The 19,688-nt window shown below is 39.7% G+C and overlaps 1 protein-coding gene and 1 pseudogene across 4 annotated transcripts in view; one reads left to right on the plus strand and one right to left on the minus strand.

Annotated features, from left to right (window-relative positions):
• Positions 1-1,476: 1,476 nt before the first annotated feature.
• LOC100715009 (protein EFR3 homolog A-like) lies at positions 1,477-19,420 on the minus strand (annotated as a pseudogene).
• The window catches only part of Sec22a (SEC22 homolog A, vesicle trafficking protein), a 58,315-nt gene continuing 57,118 nt past the window's right edge, over positions 18,492-19,688 (plus strand). For all 4 annotated transcript variants that reach the window (XM_063225092.1, XM_003464120.5, XM_063225093.1 and 1 more), the window contains exon 1: positions 18,492-18,626. The gene's annotated coding sequence lies outside the window, so the exon portion shown is untranslated. The remainder of the gene's footprint in view (positions 18,627-19,688) is intronic.

Consider the following 19,688-nt stretch of genomic DNA (forward strand, 5'->3'; position numbering starts at 1 on the left):
TGTAAGGCTGGGGATTTAGCTCGGTGGCACAAGTGCCTGCCTGGAAGCAGAAGGTTGTGAGTCTGATCCCCGGTACCAAAAAAAGTCATAATGTAGGAATGCCATCCAATAGATGTTGTATTATTATAAACACATTAAGGAGTGCCTATTACAAAGTATTACAGTAGATGATTGGAAAGATGCCTGCCACAACTTATCTAAAGAGTAGGGACAGAAAGCCACGTGACTGTTTCACAACAGGATTAGGAATGTGTTTACTTGCAGATAACCAAAATCAAAAGCAATTCTGTTTCTAAGTAGTTCAGTAGATAGTCAAGAAATACAGTAGACACTTCATACATTTTCAATTTTTTTAAAAAATTACATTTGTGAAAAGTTTTAAATGTACTGTTTAACAATGGAGGAATATTAACGTGTTCAACTTTAAAAACCAATAGCAACCTTGAAACAAATGAATGTGGCATAATCTATCTTCAAGAGTACTCTAGGGGCTGGGGATTTAGCTCAGCAGGCAGTCGTGAGTTCGATCCCTGGTACCGATAAAAATGAAAAAAGACAAAAAAAAAAAAAAGAGTACTCTAAATCATGTATTGTCCTCAAACTTCTAGTATGATATGCCAATCATTTGTTTAAATGTAACTTTCATCATCATTTTCAAAACGTATGTTAATATGCATTAAATAAACCCCCAAAATTCAGCTTAGCCTTAATTTGTAGGCTTTACATTGCTGGCAAAATACAGGAACACGTATCATCTGATAGGTGATGATGGGTTTTGCTGCAACTAATGCTATGATTCCACAACAATGGAACATTGGCAAATTATCCTCATTGATAACTGCGCTGTCCTGTAAAGCAATAGCCAATCAAATGAGGTCAACAACCGCTTCTTAATTGGCCAGTTCAATAGTTATAAGAGCAAGAGAAGTATAAAGTAGTTCATAGTTTTTCTGAACGTTGTCTTCCTCTTTACAACCCAAATATATGTGCTGATACAACTGTTGCCCATTCTTTTTCATGAGACTTGTGTCTTGCTTACAAATTTTTTCTCTTTTTATCTTTAGATCTGCTTCATCTGGTATTAATCTGATCCCTCAAAATTTTATGTATTATTTCTAAGACTAACTGCCTCAATTCATAATCTTCCATGAGAGAGGCTGATAACAGAGGATCCAGAAAAGATTCTGGCAGTGCAATAACAAGTGTCTTGGCTTTGTCATAAGCAAAGATCTCAGCTACCTTATCTGAAACCCCTTGATTCCCAAATCCCTTAGTTGATTGATACCCAAAGTGTGAGTAGATGTTCCAATGACAGTTACTTTCTCCATAATGAACATCATAGTTTCCGACCTCTGATAATCTGGTTCAAAAAATCCTATCATTTGGATGATAGCATTCTGCACAATCTTCTCACTGTCTTTGGCTCCTGTGTTTATACTGACACTGCTTACAGACTCCCCATGCAACTCATTTGCTTCAACACTGACTGGGCTGCCTGGAGTAGGGGTTTAGGTCCTGGCCACAAGTTGGAACCTGGGGCCATGAGGCGTGAAAGGCTGAATTACTCACGTCACATAGCTAATTAAGTAACAGAGCTAGAATTATAGAACTCAGGTTTCTCACCTCCCAGGATTGTTAAAATGAGTCTGCAGAAGCAAATTTCTAGTGACTTCTTAAAGCAAATTATCAGAAGGCCAGGGTGGTCAAATTAAATTTGGGAGTGGACTATCCAGAGGTCCTGGCTTGCCTGGATGGCTGTATGCATATAGCCGTAGGGCAGATAGAAGAGTATGTAAATGGAGAACTGAAGAGAAAGTATGGGGTTATCCAAGGATGCGAAGACACCAAGGAAACGATTCTTTTCACAGTTGGGATATATTTTTTATGAACTATTTTCTATTTTTTGGTTCTTTTGTGATGTAAGTTGTCCTGCCTTCATAATAGTTGGTGATTTTTCACTGACATACGTGTCAGTAAAGTGAATGTGTAAAATTATGGATTGAATTATACAGTTTTTCACATTAAAAAGACAAACAAATTCAACACTGAGATACAAATGTTTCAGTAATGTATTGAAGATTTCCAGCACAGTGGGCCGTATGGAACCAGTAGCAGACTCTAACAAGACTGGAATAAACCTGCTCGAACCTGTGGAGAATCTTTCTTATGAGCAGCGAGGTGTCCTAGAATCTCCTGGATCACATGGTAAGAATACTGAGCCTGAATATAATACATTTTAATTTTAAAGCAGTGAACTGCAAACTCATTAGGATCCCATAGTTTATGGTGATCTAAATACGCAAAACTGGTCTGCCAGCATTATTCATACTCCCCAAAGTAGCTCAACCCAGTAGTTCTCTGAAACATTCTTCAGCCAGCACAGAGGGATTCTCTTCTTTGTCAGTTGCAGGAGGAGGAGGAGGAGGAGGAGGAGGAGGAGGAGGAGGACCAATGCAACTGTCAACATCCTCTGTCTTTTGCATGTTAAATAGAAGAGATGACACAATCTTATCCATATGCTGAGGTTCCCAAATGGTAGCCCGAAGTGTATCATTAACTGTTTTGTGAACCACACCCTGAATACCTCTTACCCCAGCAATTCGTATTTCTGTTCATATTTCTGGATCACTATGATAGGAGTGACACGCGGCCCTGAATTGCAATACAAAAAAGTCGTAGCGTCTGTGATAAGATGCTGTATCTTCTTTAGTATTTGCAAATTTGACAAAATAATTTGTTCCAAGAACTTGAAATTTTGGTTCTCCTGATTCCAGCAGCTTTGTCACCATTTGAAGAAAGCTTTCCACAAATGGCTTGATGCTTTGAGAATAGCAAGGCCATAAGAAGTTGGTCCAGGGGCTGGAGATTTAGCTCAGCGGCATAAGCACCTGCCTTGCAAGCAGGCAGTCGTGAGTTCAATCCCTGGTACCGATAAAAAGGAAAACAACAACAACAAAAAAAGAAGTTGGTGCAGTGCCTCATAGCAATTAGAACATAGTCAAAACGGTCTGACAACATCTCTGCTCAGCCTTTCTGCCCAATAAGAACCCATTCGGTCCAGCTTCTCTAGAGCAGATATTACATAAAACATCAGTTTTTCTATATCAGCTTTAACAAGGCCACCCTTAGATCAGCAGGGGGGCAGAGTGGGTCAGCAAAGAGAAGAATCAGTAAATGTAGCTCAAATTACTTTTGGATCCTCAGGGAATGTGTTGCCCACCAAGCGTTCGTAGCGAGGATGTAAAGGAGAACAGCCGCAACAGACTTGGGGTAGGCGTGGTGACCCCGAGTCCAGCTCGCCACCGCTCGAGGCTCAGCGGGGACAGGGGCTCAGGGGACACCGGGACAGCCAGCGCGGAGAGCTGAGCAGGCGGATGCGGACCCAACTCTAGCAACTAAGGCGACAGAGGCCCCAGCAGCCGTGCTCCAGGTCACACGTGGCGTTGGGCCTTCTCCTATCATACATCCTACAATTCTGCTGTGATTTTATACAACTAGGGAAAAGAGTGGCTAGATTTTTGCTTTTTATTTTTTTATTATTATTATTTTTTATCGGTACCGGGGATCAAACTCATGACCGCCTGCTTGCAAGGCAGCTGTTTATGCCGCTGAGCTAAATCCCCAGCCCCTGCTTTTTATTTTTAATATATGTTTGCAGTACATAACAATTACATTTGTTGTGGGGAGTTGGTGCGTCTGCATACCACATTTTAATTTTTTTCCTTAGCTCCTTATCTCCCTCCCTTAATCTCTGGGTCTCCTTGCCTTTTCCAAGAATTCCATCTCCTTGTTTCCAGTATTCATGTTGTATTTTGCCCTTGAATTTATTAATACTTTGAGTTTCTCAAATAAGAGAAATTGTGCAATATTTAAGCTGTGTGTCTTATTTCACTTAAACTTCTGGTCTCAGGCATCCCTTTTCCTACAAATGACTCAAATTTATCTTCATTATACCCGAGTAGTACTCCTTTGTCTATAATTGTATTTTCTTTCCTTTATTTTGCTCTTTATTTATGCTTTAGTTTTTTCATGTGAGAGAAGCCGTGGCTTGTCTGTCTGGTTTGCTTCCCTTAGCATTATGTTTTCAAGTGCATCTAGCTTCCTACAAACAGTTCAGATTCTTCCTTCTTTACGGAGTGGTACTCCATTATGTATAAATATCTCATTTTTTATCCATTGATCTATTGATGGACATATAGGTTGTTTCTAAGATTTAGCTATTATGAGCTATGCAGCTATATACACGGGTATCACAGTAATACCCTGGGTCAAATGGAATTCTAGTTTTAGCTTTTTGAGGAATCTCCATTCTGATTTCTATAGTTTACATTCCCATCAACAGTGTAGAAGAGTTCCTTTTTCTCTGCAGCCTCATGAGCACTTGTAACTTCTGCTTTAAAAAAAACTAACATTTATGGCTGAAATTGATCTGAAAATCAGAATTATTTGCTTTAATGGTTGGCATTCTGTGTCTATCATAGTGTAGAAAAATTTCCTCACATATCCACAAGATTATGCGCTGAATGTTCATGGTGGCATTGTTGGTCATAGCAAAAAATGAATGTTAATCATGCGAAAGAACAGAGCACAGCTGGGCATGTTAGTACACATTTGTAATCCCAGAACTCAGCAGGCTGAGGTAAGAGGACCATCATGAGTTCAAGGCCAGCCCGAAATGCATAGCGAAATCTTGTCTCAAGAAAATCAAAAATAAGTGAAGGAGTATAATTTGTATGAATTAGAACAATACATATTGATAAGAAAATATTCCAAAAAACTGAAATACCTGCAGAATGACTGAGACATATATATATTTCCATTGGATTCACACATGAGTAGTCAAAATATAAAGACTGACATGGGCATGACGTGGAATTCAAGACACTGTAATTGATTTTGAGGGTGAAAAAATGGAGGGGAGACATAGGAAACTGAGGCAGAAGGATTGTCATGAATTCAAGGCCAGCCTGGGCTACATAGTGAAGTCTCAGAAAGAAAGAAAGAAAGAAAGAAAGAAAGAAAGAAAGAAAGAAAGAAAGAAAGAAAGAAAGAAAGAAGGAAAGAAAGAAAGAAAGAAAGAAAGAAAGAAATGGCAGGCAATGGAGTTAGGAGGAGCCTTCTATTGTATTTGCCAGGTTTTAAGCCGAGGAATGGACACAGTAACGTTCTATTTATAATCTTAGTGTCTTTTCCCACACTATTTCACATTTCATAGATTATTTTTTAAAGACAAAAGTTTGGAAAGCAAAAAAAAAAAAGTTTGGAAAGCATGTAGTATGTTATACAATTCTCTCTACTTTTCTAGGTTTTAAAGGTTTTTTTTAATTTAGCAAATACCACATTTTAATGTAAACTTTACATGTATAATTGCTCTTTTATCTCCTATATTTTACTACTAACACTAACTGAAGGGAAGATAGAATAAGGTACTGAAATTATTATTTTAAAAGCAGTGAACTGCAGCCTCCTCCACTGAGAATCAGAACTTGAAATGAATTAAATTCGGTTCAGTCTGGAGTGTTAATGGGATTTAATTATTTATGAGCTCAGTATCATAAGGGGCCATGATCCTTAAGAGAGCTAATCATATTTCAAAGGGCATGGAAAACATATAAATGCAATAAAGTTACATAGTCCATTCATCAGCACATGCTCTTTAGGGCCAGTGGAAGAAACGTTCTATATAACACCCTAGAAACTAGTCCAGACTTTTGTCCAAAATTTTGTATCCATGGAGAAGAAATAGATTACATGCATGCCACAAACCAACATGTACGTCATAAAGACACACATATATTTAACAACACACGTATCAGGTACATTGGAAGGTGTAAAATAAAATGACATAAGACAAATGAGATGCACACGGACAAATGATGATGATTAGCTACGCACTGAGGAATATGACTAACTTGCAGCGCTTAAATTTAAAAAAATTCGGTCCCTTCACCTCACAGTTTCTAGAGCAAAGGAACATGATGCGATGAGGGCGACACTCTGCTGCCATCAAGCAGGCTTTAAGGACCAGATCTTTCCCCAGCACTGATAAATCTTAGTCAGTAGTCATAAGACATCCTGTCTTCACAGTCTCCATTGGTGTAAGATACACCAAGGACAACAAAACACGATGTTCTATGAGTTCCAAAAATTAATAACTTCAATCTAATCATAAGAAAACACCACAAAGCCAAATGAGAGGCCTTTTAAAAAAATCAGTTCCGGGCCTGGGGATTTAGCTCAGCAGCATAAGCGCCTGCCTTGCAAGTGTGTGGTCATGAGTTCGATCCCTGGTACCTATAAAAATGAAAAAGACAAAAAAAAAAAAAATCAGTTTCCACCACTTTTCATAAAAAACAAGAAAACACTGAGGCAATGTTAAGAGGGGAGGCGATTAAAGAGATACGATGCCTAAATACATCTTGGGATTCTAGACTAAATGCCCAAAGCAGAAAGAGGATACTAGTTGAAACATTTGTAAAATCCTGTAAGTTTGTAGTTTTTTGGTTATTCTTCCAATGATAATCTTCAGATTTTAATTATTGTACTGCAGTTACACAAATTGGTAACAATAGGGAGTTATTAATAGGGAAAACTGGGTGAGGATCCATAGGAACTCTCAGTGCCATTTTCTTATAACTTTAACTCTGAGAGTATTTCAAAATTTGAAAAATGTTTTTAAAAATCTAGACCTAATGCCCTTTGTAAAGTCAACCTTTAATACTGATTCAAGTGACTCAGTATTAGCTATTGGTCTGTTAAGGTTTTAACCCAGACCTCTGTAAGGTCCACTGATTGATTGATTGATTGATTTAGGGTCTCTGAACGCAGTTGAGGCTGGCCTTGAACCCACTACAGAGCCCAGGCTGGCCTCAGATTCACAGCTATTCTCCTGCCTCAGCTTCCCAAGTACTAGGGTTACAGGCATGCACCACTATGCCAGGCTCTCCTTAGGTTTTATATTCATTCTTCAAGCATTTTTGTTCATTTATATAGTGCTGAAGTTTCAGGTATCAGTTATTTTTTTCAGTGTTTGGCACAGTATCCATTTATATTACTTCCTAGAAGAATTTGAGATCTCTGCAGGGTTTATACTTTACAAAACCCTTTTGATGATCACTGAGGTTTATTAGTGGTTTCTCCTCCTCTGGTTCTGTGTTTTTGTCTTCCTGAGTTCTAGCTGCTGCTTTGGTCAGAAGTTCCAGAGTTTTGTTCTTCTAATTAGGCTCTCAGGTAATTTGTTTCAACTTTGTCTATCATTTTATTGTTTTCTATTTTTAGTAATTTCTGGTTTCATTTCCATTTTGCTCCTTTTGTTTCTTTGAGTTCATTTTATTATTTTTTTTAACTTCTTGGCTTGAATGCTTTTCTCATTCGTTTGCTGTCTTTTTTTTTTTCTAACGTAGCCAGTCATAGGATGTAGTTATTTCTAGCTCTACTTTATTACATCATTCATGTTTGAGGGTGGACTGTTTCCACCACTGCACAGTTTTAAAAGTTTTTACTTCTGTTGTAACTTAGTCGTTTGACCATAGATTATTACAAGTGTGACTTTTTCTACAGGTGAGACTTGCTATTATTTTATTATTCCTAATTTTATTAAAATTTGGATATTCTTGTAGTCTAAATGATGTTCTTATCATTCAGTTCAATTTTACTAAATACTGTCCATTTGCTTTTTCCCTTCTTTCCATTAAAGCTATTGGTTGTCTAAATGAGGAAACTGCTCCAAAATTAATAATTAATTGGCTAAGTGAGCTGAACTTTCATCCTTAACTCCTCCTTGCCACATCTTTCCAACAACTTTGTATACTAATGAAGAGTATTAAAGCATACCTTTTGCTTGATTTGTGATGCAGTTCACCATCTTCAAACAACGTGTAGCCCATAAAAGTTTTCAAATTAGCGACTCCTGTCTGGCACTTGCAGGTATCAGTGACATTTGTGTGTGAACAGAGGTTATGGAGATTTGTGATTGTGCTGAAGAATGTGGGTCTAGTATCAGTTCTTATTACTGCTCGCGTTAAAGTATGACAAGTAATACCCTGGCTAATTTATCCCGCTACTTGAAACACTGAGCTAAGCTGCAATCTGAAGACAAGGTCAAGAAAGTCACTCTAAAATGGAATCTAATGAGAGGTAATATACAAGGGAAGGCAGTTTTTATAACATAACCTACTTTGCGGCTTGGAGTGTTCTTTCCTATAAGGCTGAGATGCCAGAAGTGATGGCTCTAAGTTATGCAGACTGAAAACAAGAAGTAGTAGTTGTTGTCCATCACTACCTGTGTGGTCAGGATTAGCCAGATAAACAGAAACAATATTATGTATGTTATTTTAAGGAAGTGGCTCATGAGATTATAAAGTTGTAGTAAATTCAAAACATACAGCATGAGGTGGGAAACCTAGGGAAGCAATTATTACAATACCAGTGTGAAGGCCAACTTCTAGGAAAATTCCTTCTTGCTTAGAGGAGTCAGACTTGCTTCTACCCGGGCTTTTAGTTGAGATGAGACCCACCCACATTAAGGAAAACAATTCATTTTACTCACACTTACTCAATTTAAATATTAACCTCATCCAAAAAACCAGCTTTGCAGAAACACCTAGCATAACATTTGACCAAATATCTGGGCTCAGCAACTTAATAGATACAGTTAATCATCACACTAACCTAGAAGAGAGAGGCGGAAGAGGGTAGCTCCTGGTATTTTAGTGCCTGTAAATGTCCAAGAACAAAGTAGCTACACTGCTTCTTAGTTTTGTGACCTTATGCAATGTAGCAAACTCTTGCCTCATACTCTTCCTGTAACTAAATACCTGGGTTGTCAGAATTAGAAGATATGATTCATATGCAACATCCTAAAGTCGATTCACAGATTCTGAATAAATATTTATTTCCTTCTGCTTCCACAGGGAAGAGTATCCTACAGCTGGGGCAATACTCTGTTCATAAAGTAACATTCTAATTACTAATTTCATTTTTCATGTAGGCAACATAGAATTCTTAATGGAAAGGACCATCTCATTGTTTATGAATGCAATGGTACCCTTATTCATAAATCTGTCTTGGTCAGAAATTATGGTCAAAAAAAGAATCCACTTTTATCAAGACTTAAGGGAGAGAAATCTCACAATTTGTAAGAAATAACCTATCCCTATTGAAAACCATAAAATGAGTTACCTGTCTCTGTCTTTGGGGATACATAATCTTGTTGATTTCTCTGGGTTTCATTTATTCTATTCTAATGTCACTTGCACTGTCATTTTGACCCTGTGTGACATTTCTTGGAGTCTGGCCTAGCTTCCACATGACTGTGCAGGTTTGTGCTCCCACCACCTGATCATCTGGTTCTCTAGGTTTCATAGGTCAAATCCTGGAAGAATTCACTAGTTGCTGGCAAGATGCACTGATCCTTCCAGGAGTGTGACTCAAAGAAAGAAGACTATTAAAGAGTAAGTCAGGTGTGGTAGGTAACGTAACCTACAACTTAATTTGTAATATGGTTACTTAGCTGAGTCAGTCAGTGAGACTCACATTGTTGCACCCGTATCATCAGCCCGGAGTCGGCCCTCCTCTCACAGCAAGCTTCCAGACTTGCACAGGTGGCTCTCCCAGTGGCCTTTCCGCCTCTGTATTCCGCCTAAGTACTACTGATTGTCATTTGACTTGTCACTTAAGAATTTTGGCCGCTTCATTATTTGCTTCCAGTCAACTGCCAGGATCTCTAGGGTAGTCCAAGCATCTCTTGCTGTCCTGCTCTTTGTATTTATTGTCTCCCTATTCCTGTGTTCTGTGGCTTTTTAGTTCCTCATGCATCTAGAAATTATGGACTTTGTGCATTTATCCTGGGATTCATGTAGGTCTTTCTCGAAGACGCTCCATTCTGCATGCACTAGAACATTGGCTGTGACATTTTAAAGCCACAGACAGGCCCAGATCAGGAAGTCGAAGTGTCCTAAGAGAATAAGCCCAAAAGAGTCCATCCGCCTTCACCACTACACCACTTCACCTCCAGGTCTGTGAATTCAACCAACTGTGAACTGACTGAAAATATTTGGAGGGAAAAATGTCTATACTGAACACAGATGGCCTTTTGTTCATCAGTGCTCCCTAAACGATACAGCATAACACCTGTTTATCTAGAATTACATCTTATTAGGTATTCTATGCACTCTAGAGATGATTTAAAGTACACAGGATGGGGGCTGGGGAATAGCTCAGCAGCATGGAGACTACCTGGAAAGTGTGAGCTCATGAGTTTAATTCCCAGTACCAAAAAAAATAAAAATAAAAAAGTACACAGGAGTACGTGCATATGTAACATGCAAATGCTACTCCATTTTATACAAGGGACTTGTGCATTCATCATTTTAGTATCTACAAGGGTTCCTGGAACCAGTCAATCCCCTTCTGACGCCAAGGGACACTGGTACAGAGCCACCAAATAGAAGCAGCAATGAAGCACGACAGGGCAAAGCAGCAGCAGGGCTGAATCTGAAGCCTGGCTCTTATACTCACTAGCTTCAAGACCTTGATGAAGTCTTCTGAGACGCAGTCCTATAAAATCGCAAAGTTGATAGAAAAACTAAATGAGGTAAGTACAAAGCACATTGTAAACATCAATAGTATTTTAAAAATCATTTTTGTCAGTGTTAATAGCAATAGTTTCCAGTCCTTGGAAAATGGAAAAAAAAATGTATACGTTTTCCACAACTCCTGATTTCTGAGAAACATGACTTTGTCTCCACTTCATCTGTTCTACAAGGTCACTGTCACACGGGGGCGGTGAAGAAGTGATGACTATATTTATAGCACTTAGAGAAAGCCTACTTCGGATTCGGAGGAGCTCGCCCATCTAAAACCTTCTCCTGTAATAAAAGTTTAAAGTCCTTTCCCTGCAGCTTCCCCTATTTTTTTTCTTGAACTACAGCAGCAGTGTCACATCGCAGCTCCTGTTTCTGTGCAAATGCCATTATACTAAAACATATTTCTTACTGAATTTTGGTTGAAGGCAATATTATTTCTAGGTCATTTCGCCTATGGTCAAGAATTGTACACTAGTTAAAAGATTATTTGTAAACAGGATCAAGAAATAATTTATAGTCAGTATGCAAGGGCTTCTCTCCTTCATGAACTTACATATTTATTTGTACGTTTGCATAGAACCCATGAATACTAACGTGCTCTTTATTCTAATAAACCAGACTATGGTAGGGAGTGGATTGAAGAAGGAAAGTATGGGGCACATAATTGAAAAATAAGATGGAGTGATGGATTCTAGATGCATGTTTGCTGCTGAATCATTTTGTGACTAACTAAAGTACAACATTTCAAGCTCTGAGTCCCCACCTGGAAAATTATGATAATATAACTACCTGGAAAACATCACATGTGATTCTATTTTTAAAAAAAGAAGACAACACCAACAAGATTTTTTAATTCAAGAAGCAAGTATCCAAAACAAGAATCTTAATTAATTCTAAGAATGAATTAGAATTCTAATTCATTCTTACCCATTACCTTCTATTCTATGTTAACAGCTTTGTAACAGTTGGAGAAGCCACTTTAAATCTAGAATTTCATCAGTGTAGTAGTGCTAATATTTCTTAGGCAAAAAGACAGATAAATAAGTAATTTACAAGAAAAGAAACACATTTAGCAAAGAAGCTTATTTCAAAATTATCAGCCTCACTAATTAATATAAAAATTGCAAGTAGAAAAGTAATGTAATAGTTTTTCACCTTTTTTTTTTTTTTTAAAGCAGTCCTGGGCATGGAATTCAGGGTCTTACACATGGTAAGCAAGTGCCTTACCACTGAGTCGCACCTCTTGTCCTCACTTTTGAGATTGGAAAAACAAATTAAAATGATCTGATGTCACAAGTCTAAATATAGTGAGGAATTGGCGAAATGAGTATATTAAAGTAAAGGTCAATATAGGCTATCTGAGAGGAAGCAGCTCTAAAATTTTAAACCCATACGCCAAGAAATTCTATTTCAGCGGATTTATCCTATTTAAATACTCACACTAACAGAGATACACATATGATGGCATTTCTGACAGTAGAGCTGTAATGGCATGATAAGGTGACCTAAACATCTATTAATAGATAACGACTGAATAACTTACGATACAGTCAATTACCATCTGCCACCATCAAAACACATAAAATAAATCCACATACACTGATAGGAGCACGTGTACAAAATATTGCTAAGTCATAAAAACATGTCATAGAAATATATAGAATATGACCTCATTTTCCAAAAAAAACCTATGTGTGGAAATATTTCTCCTAAAGTAATAGGAGGAAAATTGAAAAAAACCCGGGGGGGGTAACTTTTCTTCTTTTTTATTATATGCTTCTACATTATAACTTTAATAACAAGTATAAATTACTATTGTTATTAAAAGAGTAGGTAGATTTTTCCTGATAGCATGTAGTTTATATAGAAAGGCATTTATAACTATATTCCTCAGCCTACTCCCATGCATTGAATCTAAATGATAGGGTTTTGGAGATTTAAAAAATATCATTTCGGGCCAGGGATTTAGCTCAGCAGCTCAAGCACCTGCCTGGCAAGTACAAGGTTATGAGTTCGATCCCTGGTACCAAACAAAACAAAAAATATCATTTCTTTTGTTTTTCTTCCCATGCACTGACCTACTGAAGTTATCTGCAAAATGCTTTGTTTTAAGCATTTGTCTGATTGCCTTGCTGTGGTGGTGTTCATTTTTGTCCTTTGTTTCTTGTATTTTTTGTAAAAGGGGAGCTGGCTTTAGCCTCATGATAAACTTAAGTAAGCATTTTCAGAATGAATAAATCATGTGATGGACACTTGTTCCTGTATCTCATCAGGAGACTGGCCCCGAAGATCTGGTTGATCACTAGGGATGCTAAGCTTGACCCCTACATGAGGGTGTCATAACCTGCCTCCTCCATCATCCTGTTTTCAACCCTGGAGGACCGGACAGTGACTGATGTGGTCTACTTTGGCACTGTAAGTACGTTCTTTTTTACTGTTCTCCTAATGACTTTACCACCAGAAGTCACTTTCTGTCTAACTCAGTGTTTTCATTTGGGATGGAAATAAAGATTTTATAATTTTATCCTTTCTTCTCTTATTCCTATCTCATAAGAAGGGGCTGCGTGTGCGGAGATGAGAGCACAAAGGCTTGAGACTTTTTATCCTTCATCATGATTCAAATGCTCAGGCCTTGCCAAGACTGGATCAGATACCAACAGTGCAATCTCCAAGAAGGATGTCGAAAAGAAAAAGCAATGGTGAAAATGCTGGAAATAATCCTGATTTCTATAGTGTGAAAAGGTACAACCATAAAACAGAGCTTTCCAATAGCGATGAAATACAAGCCACATATGTAATTTTAAATTACCTAGTTGCTCCCCTTAAAAAAAAGAAACAGGTAACATTGTACATAATATATCTTAATCCACATATCAACATTTTATTTCATCATGCATAATTGACATTTTAGAAGATCCACACTACTTTGATTTTCAAACGTAACTAGAAATTTTAAATAGTCAAAATCAGAACAGTTAATATTGTTACTTGAATATTATCAACATTTGATACGATAGAATAATACTATCAAAACCATTTTCTGCATTCAAATGTTATCGGTTGTTCAAATAACATTCCTCATGGTTATTTTTCCCCCAAGTCCAGAATCTAACTCAGGATTGTACACAGCACTCAGTTGTCATGTTTCTTCATTTTCTCAAATCTGGAAAATATCTTCAGTTTTCTTTATCTTTCTTGACTATATTGGTCTGCTTTCCCACTGTGGAGACAAAGTACCTGACACCTGCAATTTAAAGGACAGAAGGTTTAATTTAGCTCATGTTTTCAGAGGTCTTAGTCCATGGTCAACTGTCTCTAAGACAGAAGCATCTTGACGGAAGGACATAGTGGGGCTAAGGTGCACACATCAGCACAGCACAGGGAGGAGTGCCAGAGAGAAAGGGACCAGGGACTGGTACAGTCCCCAAGGTGTGCCCCAGTGACCACAGACACATTCAGAAATGTACTTCACTGTTCTCCTATGTGTCTCTCAAGACAATTAGTTGATAGTCAAGATTAAATATCTCAGAGACATTGATATTTCTTAAGAACATGGGCCAGTTGTTATGAAGAATATCTTTCATCTTGGATTAGTTCACTGTTTCCATGTGATTATTTTCAGGTTTTGGACAAGACTGTGTGTATAGCAGACAGATCCTCCTGCAAGGGAAAACTCGTCACTCAGCCTTCAGCATGTGCTTCAGAGACAGAGAACAACCTAGTGTGATGTCATGCCCATTTCAGAACAGTCCAGTGACTTTTTTTTTTTGATCTTTTTTGTTTTTATTGGTACCAGGGATTGAACTCACGACCGCACACTTGCAAGGAAGGCGCTTATGCCGCTGAGCTAAATCCCCAGCCCCAGTCCAGTGACTTTTTGATGCAAGAATATAAAAGCTTGACCATTTTGATCTAAGACCAAATGTATCAAACACCCAAGATGTCTAGAGAAAAGCACAGCTGTGAGGCAAATGTACTGATTACTCTGGAGGCACTACAGAGAAATATAATAAACAGTGAAGTGTAACAGGCTGTTAGAAACCAAGTGTGAAAGTTACAAGCCAAGCAGTTGCATATATTTTTTAAAAAGGAACTTTTATCTCTAGTAGGAGGGTAGAAAAGTTCCAAAACAAAACATTTTCTGAGGTCAGAATTGAATAAAGTAGGAATTTATTTATTTATTTATTTATTTATTTATTTATTTATGGGTAGTGGGAATCGAATTCAGGGCCTGACACTTCCCAGGCAGGCACTGTGCCACTGAGCTACAGCTCCAGCCCAAAGTAGGACTTTAAAGCCAAGGTGAGAGTCCTGGGAGGGAAACATTGGAAAGACCATAGGGCACATGGGAAAAGATCACACAAGCAGATGACCCTGAAATTTTGATGCTACCGCCACTATTCCAGTCTCCTTTCAATCTCCTGAGCCTCTATATTAAGCTTTCAAATTAAGAGCTGGCACCTGCCCCTCATAAGAGCAACATGGCCAGCATGTGTCCTCAACTCCCCTTTGGCCAGCAGGCCTGCAATGAGTGCTAAGTCACAGTACAACCCAGCCAAGGACACAGTGGGCCTTATAAGCAAGAAAAGACCCTACACCAAAGAAGCTGCATGGTATGGTACAACGTCCCAGGAGGAGAGGGAGGAGGGCACTGTGACTGCATACTAAGGGGCCAGAGCATACAACTGAAGAAGAGAGAGTTGATTGACTTGGAACACTTAGGATGCAGGATCTAACATCTAGCACGAACTCAGGCCCCCAGGAGGTGGTGTGAATTCACACCTTTAAGGATAGGGAAATGATGGCCCACACAGCAAACTGGAATGTGAGAACTTCCATGGCAGCCAATGGAGGGAGGAGTTCAAAGGAGAGAAAGAAAAAAAGCAGAAACAGGGTACAAGTTATACAGAATTTCAGAAAAAATAAACAGTAGGAAATCCCTAGTTAATAGATTACATATTGTTATCTTAGAAATAGTTGTTCAAGTTACAAAATTAAAGCATACAAAGCGGACTTTCAAACAGTGAGACTGGAAACAGTTTTGTTCAGTGATCCAACAAAACTCAGTAATATGGTTATCTATCTTATACACTTAAATATATAAGCGGTTATATTCTTTAGAGCACTTTCTTTTCCTTTCTTTTGTACAATGACAATTACACATTTTGGGTTTTATTACTCCCACAGTTCTTATTACTTTTTTTGAAGAGAGTAAAACCAAATGTGACGTAACAGAACAGAGTCAGTCAAATCAAAAGGATGAACATAATAGATAATGTAAAAACAAAATACTAGGTGATCAACAATGGTTACCATACTGCCTCTTGCTATCTTAAAAAGAATTGCCTATATCATCAGTTATAATTATAGGACTGTTTTATAGTATTCATCCAAGAGTCAAATGTATAAGTGTATGGGAGATCTGTCCACACACTAGAGAATCAAAGAATCCAGATGAAGACCTGGGTCCCACGATAATGTCCTGCATGAGTCCAGTTGAAGACCTAGAGCCCATGCAGTACCCATCATGAGTCCAACTGGAGGCCTAGAGCCCATGTCAATATCTCATGCAAGTCTGTTTCAATGCTCTGCACTGGGAAGGCAAAGGTCAGTGGTAGAAGCTAGAAAGTCTGTGCCAGCAGGATAAAGGATCTTTGCCAGCAGGCTGAGGGATCCGGAGCCAGGAAGTAATGCACAAAGGACCATGGATCCCCCCAAAAGAACTGTAGCCATCCTCAGCACCAGTGAGCTCCCTAGCTCCTCTGATGATGAGAACAGCCAAGTTCATACCAGGAAAGCCAGCACAACACATTTCTCCAGGAGAATTGACAGTACACCTTTCCTTCCAGAGCCAGGAAGCAACGATGCTCACAGGACTAAAGCTACCGAAAGTGAACCACAGCCATTCTCAGTGACAATGTCCTGAGCTGCTCTGATAATGAGAATGACCAAGTTCATATCAGGAATTCCAGCGTAGCACTCTTCTCCATGAAAATCAAGCCCATTTCTGCCTCTCCAGTCTCCTTTTTATGTTGTTGGCAACAATCCTCAGGTAGGCCCTCCACACCTAGCACCATGCTGATTCAGCTCAGCTGGGTATTACAAGTTGCCCACCAGTCGTCAATCTACCACATCTTTGAAACTTTCTATTAAATAAAACACACTGAAAATTGCCTAAATAATAGGTATACAGTTTGAAGAATTTTCACTAATTGAACATACCATGTAAACAGCACCCAAATGGAATAAAAGAATATTAGAACTTCAGAAGTCCCCTAGTGTTCTTTTTCAAATACTAATAGTACTACCTAAGGTTAACCAATATTCTGACTTCTATAACCTACAGTATTTCAGTTTTTAAACATAATATAAATGGAAGCAAGTAGTATTCATGTTTTGTGTCTGACTTATTTTAGTCTTGCTATTATGAAACTGAATAGTGGCAAGTTGTTGATTCTTTTTCCTGTGTTCTACCCTGTAAATATACTAAAGTTCATTCATCCTATAAATATTCTTATATACCTTTTGACGAATATCTGAATATATTTCTGTTGGATGTATAGCTAGAAGGATTGGAATTGCTGGGTTCGCTCACTCCAACAACCACCAAATTTATATAATTAGTTGAGATCTTCTAAACTCTAGACATATTTATTCAAATCTGAATGACATTTGCATTTGTAAGTATCTCAAATTTAACATATAGCAAAACATTTGCTCATTCTTTGTCAGTAACTGGCTTAATTCATCTAGTTACTAAAGGTGTCATTCTTAATTTAACCCTCATCTTTCCTTGACCCTTGCCAGCAAACCAATCCATTATGAAGTGTCTTGGATTTCCTCTAATTTACACATGTGTTAAACCTATCCACCTCATTTTCTCTCTACTGCCATTTCCCTAGCTCAAGCTGCCATCATTTGAGGCCTTAACTAGTGCAAATGTCTTCAAATTGGCCTTCCAGTAACCTTTCTCGCTCTTTTCGTTGTGAGTTTTACAAATGTAAATCAGATCCTACTTAAGTCCTTATTAGCTGCTCACTGACTTAGGATACCTTACAACTTAGAGTCGGAAGCCTGTAAAGTGGCCAATTAAGAGTAGCTCTAGGGGGCAGGGGATTTAGCTCAGCGGCATAAGCGTGTCTCATTGCAGCCCAAGCTATCCCTGTCCCTACACGACAGCCACGTAACTTCCTTTCAATTCCTAGAACAATCCAAGTTGTTTCATGACCAGTCTCATAGATGATCCCTTGGTCTCAAACATTAAGGTTCCTTAATATGCTTGAAGCTTTAAAAAATACTTATTCAGAGGGTTCTTCCCCGACAGTCCAAAATTAATCCACCATCGCACCCATGAATCTTTCTTCATAATATTGGTCACCATTTATATCTCTGTAACAATTCATCCTTTAATGTCTCTTGCTCCTAATACATCTTCAAGTCAATCGAGTGTTTATGTTCACTCTTATAACTGATGTCTGTCATAGCGCTTGTTGCCCAGAAGACACTCAGTATGTGCTTGTTGAGTAATATAGGGCCACGCAAACGGTGGGAGGGGATTATGGGGACAGCATCTGGTCCTTCTCAGCCAAGGATACTTTCCTTCTAGGGTTGGTGGCCAAAGAAGGCAGGTCCTTTCCTTACTTGTCCAGGGGAAGCTTTTCCCCCTTCCTAAAGTGTTCGCTTTACAGCCGCGTGTGAGAGAAAACACTGTCTCCAGATACAGAGTGGCAGGCGAGGGGAGATGAGCCTCATTTCTGAGGTACAGGACACTTGCGTTCCCAGAAGACTGCAATCTGCCGGCGCACACGCCGGGTAGCCTGTGCCGTGGAGGAGGCGGGACTAAGGTGGGCCCGGAAGGGGGCGGGTTAGCGAAAGCTTCCCACAGAACCTGATTGGTCTGGGCGAGCCGAGCGCGCGGGGCGGGGCTTGGCTCCTGGCGCCAGCCACGTTGAACGTGGGGCATCCCTGCCTGAGGCCGCTCGCGGCCCCACAATGCACCGCGTAGCGCGTCACTTGGAGCGGCGGGTCCAGGCTCGACAGGTACTGCCCAGCAGCCCCTTCCAGTCCTCTTCCCTCCGTGTGCAGGGTCCCTGGGACCCCTCGCTGGCCGCTGTCCTCGCAGGCCCGCCGCCTATCTCGGCCTGCCCGAGTCTGGAACCGACCCTGTTCCCAGGCAGCCAAACGTAGTTGAGGTCGCGGAGTTCTGGGGTGCGGACAAGCGAGGACTGAGTCTCCTTGGCCTTGGCTTTGTGGGCCGCGCGGGCGGCGGTGCCTCCTCGGCTGGCCTGCGCCAGGTGTGAGGCGGCCCGAGCAGGGACGTCTCAAAGAGGAGACCGTCGCCCTGGGCTGCCAGCGGTTAGTGGTGGGCACTCACTCCCTGGCCCCAGATGCCAGAAGCACAAGGTTCGACCTAGCCTGTTAGGTGACCAGAGAGAGGCTGAAGTGGCATTTCCTGTATCTTTAGTCAGGGTAGGACTAAACCAGAAGCTTGCCTTGCATTTTGTGGAGGACTGAAAGAGCGTAAATCCAGAGATTTCCCCGCGGTGGCCACGGAAACTCCCTGAGGCCCTGTTAGGGCTCTTTGGGAACGAAGTGGCCTAGAAGAGACCTGAGCAGTTGGCTTAACAGATGGAGGTCTGCGAAAGAGAACTCGGAACCCTCGCCGGCTTGAATCTCTCTGGTAGTAAAAATAGCTTTAGAAATTAGACCTGCTGCTTAGTTTCCTGGAACATTCACCTGGGGCAGGTGGAGCGCTTCAGAACCAGCTCTCCTATGCCTGTTCACCTACGTAAAGCCCAGTCCGGAGCTAGAGTGTTAGCCACCACACTGGACATGATAGGATCCCATTTGGTGGATGAAACAACCACTTTTTAAAACTCTTAAGTCACATACCATGTCATTGGCATTTCTTCACATTCCAAGGTTGTAAGCAATTAGGTAGTACCTGGAATCTGACACCTGTGACCATTCCCTACATAATGGGACATCTAGGTATTTCCTATGATGTGAACTATCACATCAGTTTATTCCTTTTAAGTGTGTGACTGATTAAAATGTAAATATATTTTCTGTTGCTGTATGAAAGAAACCCATGTCCTATCA

Source organism: Cavia porcellus, unplaced genomic scaffold (genome assembly GCF_034190915.1).
Source record: "Cavia porcellus strain 051 isolate PalLab524CR breed Dunkin Hartley unplaced genomic scaffold, mCavPor4.1 scaffold_15, whole genome shotgun sequence".
In the NCBI taxonomy this organism is placed as follows: Eukaryota; Metazoa; Chordata; class Mammalia; order Rodentia; family Caviidae; genus Cavia; species Cavia porcellus.